Source organism: Mesocricetus auratus, unplaced genomic scaffold, assembly GCF_017639785.1.
Source record: "Mesocricetus auratus isolate SY011 unplaced genomic scaffold, BCM_Maur_2.0 Super-Scaffold_100018, whole genome shotgun sequence".
In the NCBI taxonomy this organism is placed as follows: Eukaryota; Metazoa; Chordata; class Mammalia; order Rodentia; family Cricetidae; genus Mesocricetus; species Mesocricetus auratus.
Window position 1 is genome coordinate 42725923 of NW_024429199.1, and position 3069 is coordinate 42728991.

The 3069-nt window shown below is 47.1% G+C and overlaps 1 long non-coding RNA gene across 1 annotated transcript; it reads left to right on the top strand.

Annotated features, from left to right (window-relative positions):
- The first annotated feature begins 908 nt into the window (after positions 1-908).
- Positions 909-2411, top strand: LOC121132913. The gene is made up of 3 exons (XR_005869619.1): positions 909-1049; positions 1363-1597; positions 1704-2411. It is a non-coding gene; the product is annotated as an uncharacterized LOC121132913 (long non-coding RNA).
- Positions 2412-3069: the final 658 nt, after the last annotated feature.

The window sequence follows — 3069 nt, forward strand, 5'->3', positions numbered from 1 at the left end:
ATGCATGTGTGTTCCAATCAGTGTGCATGTACAGGGGTGCATGTATATGTATGTGTGTGCGTGTGCATGTGTGTGCACATGTGTGCACATGCCTGCGTTTGTGTTCACACACGTGTGTGTGTGTGTGTGTGTGTGTGTGTGTGTGTGTGTGTGTGTGCACGCACATGCTCCTGTGGAGGTCTGAGGTCAGCACTGAGACCTCCCTCAGTTACTCCATTTTTGAAACTGGGTCTCTCATTGAACCTGGGCTCTGCAATTTAGCTGGAATGCCTGGCTAGAAAACACAGTGGGGACCCACCTGTGTCTGCCTCCCCGGTGCTGTGATTACAGGTAGAGGCTGTCCCAGCTTTTCCTGAGGTCTCAGACCTAAGCTCAGATGGTCGTGCTTATGCAGAGAAGACTTTACTGACTGAGCCTTCTCCCTAGCACCCCCCAAAGTCAATTTTAACAGCTTTTACAGTCCTATTATTGGTTCTATGGAGACTGATTTTATGGAGATTTTTCCTGGCGTTCCCAAGTGCTCCTCAAAATTATCTGTTTTAATTATACATTTAAAGATTTACATTTAAAATTTAACAAGATTAAATTTATAACTAAATCTTTTAAAGACTGACCTGAAAAAATGGTCAGGAGAACTAAGTTATGTGTTAAATATAAAACCACTAATACAAGGCCTGAAACATGGTGAGTGATTAATTTCAATGACAGCGGCTGGTTCTCACATGACCCTGATTGCTCCTGGAGGCCCTGAGTATGAGTTGAGCGGCTGAGCAAGGGACAGACCACCCACCTTCTGACTTCAAGCCAGTGCCCTATGGCACCCTGTTTCCATGAACTCAACATGATTCTGGTGGTTCGTGTCACTCCTTAAATATATCCATGCAATTTCCAGGTGCGATCACCAATATAATTTTAAGACTCAGCTCATAGGATGTGTAATAGAATACATAAGAATTTTTTCAGTTGGTTGAGAATTCTCCAGTTAGGTAAGAACAGGCAAGACTCAACAGAAAGCCTGACCAAGTGACCTTTTCCAGCAGGTACCAAAGGTAGCTGACTCCCCACAGAGCCCTTCCTCCTGACACCCTGACTCCTTGCTCTGTCTGTCACTGAGATGTGCCCATGCCACTGAAAACACAGGAAGGCCCAGAGCTGCCCACACAAGCGCCTCATTCCCTTTGGTCCTGATTAGGTTACCAATAAGAGTGGTAGTGGCATTTCCTGGCTCACACTTAGCCTTTCTGACCTCAAGGAGAGTAATGAGCTTGGCAATAAGCCAAATGACAGGGGCAGCCCCCAAAGGGAACAAGTTTTAGTGTCGAGCAGAACAATACTCATTGCCTGGTTTCACTCCTGCACCAGCTATGTCATTTGGACAAGCTACGAGCCACTCTGTGCCCTGCTCTCATCACCTTCAAATCAGAAGGCAAGTGACCCTTCTGCCCAGGACCTGGTGTTTGAGGGAGAAATGCTAAGCGAGACTAAGATGAGCAGAATGGAAATCACGTGTGTCGAGAGCCCGGCCGGCGTACAGCGGGTGCCCCACGAGTCACGGCATTCAGGAATCAGTCAACGCTGCAGTCTGGCTACGTCAGAGGTCTGCACTGTCCTGCATTTTCTTCTCTCCTGCCTAAACTTAATGATCTTCTTCACAGGTGCATACTCCTTTCCCTGGTAGTAAATGATACTCTTGCTCCCGCTAGGATTTGCTGAGCCAAGAAGAGATGACTCGAGCCTTCGCAGCCCTGCTTGATTTTGACCCAGGAAAAGTTGGCTTGAAATGTCTAGCGTTCGCACTCTGTCTGGGGTGACTTGGGTCTTAAGCTTCACTTTCCTGGGCCAGGAAAGAGCAAGCCATTAGGAGTTTATGTATTTTTCTTCTTTCGTGAAGTTAAAGGCGATACTAAAAAAGACTCACTTTAAAGGGGAGAAGCACTGTGTCTTGAACGTGTAATGTCCCTCAGCCCGTGTGTGTGAACTCTTAGTTCCCAGTGGGTCACTGGGGAGTGGTCTTGAGAGTTCTCTATCCCACCTGCTTTCTGTTACTGGCTGCAGATACAATGGAACCAGTCCCTCAAGCTTCTGCCGCCATGCCCTCCCTGCCTTCATGTGTCCCCTCAAACTGTAAGCCAAGATAAACCCTTCCTTCTGCCTCAACCTCCTGTGTGGCCCTAATTATGTCTGCACCAGGCCCAACAGGACTCTGTTTCTAGTAGAGGGTGCTGGGCACAAAGTAGTTAACAAGTAATGGTCCTGAATTTCTGTTTCCGGGACGTAGATGTCATCTCTTTAAATATTAGGTGTCAAGGGGCCATGTGTCTGCCCAGTAGAACCATCTGTTGTCAGGAAATTATCCTTCCTGTCAGTGAAGAGCAACAGATATCCTCCCAGCGTTAGCCCAGGGAGAGACTCAGGGGCGGGAGTAGGGGTGGGGGGGTTGGGGGCACCTCCCCTGAAAGAGGAGGGGTTACCCTGATGGCACAGGGTGAGTGGCAGACACTTCTACAGCTTTTTAGAAGCAGCCAATTCTAACTATTGAGTAAATAAAAACATGTCTGAAGCTTGAGGTACGAGCAAGTGTGTTCTAGAAAAAGTAATGGTTGACACCGAGCCAATGAAACCCGAAGAAACTGGACAAAACATGTGGGCTCAACACGCATTTTCATTGGACTGTCTCTTCCTCCCCCAACCACGCCTTATAGAAACTGTTCCTGTCTTTAGTGTAATACTGGTTTTTTATTGTTTGAGAATCTCATACTTGTGTATAATGTATTTTAATCAGATTCCCCTCCCACACCCACACTCTAGAGGCTGTATGACCTGGGAGAGGGGAGGGGAGCGGACGAATGAGGCAAACTGAAGTCTCACGCAGTAGCCAGTTTATCCAGAGCATCAGACAGCTGTGAGGCTTAAGAAGAGTAAAGTGCCAATCACAAGGACAGGCTGCACGTGGCAAAAACAAAACAAAACAAAACAAAAAAAACATGTTTTTCCATAGCGGCCTATAGACAAGTAACAATAACCAGCTGTAATGAGAAACCTAGCATGAACTCACTCCTGTCAGCTGCA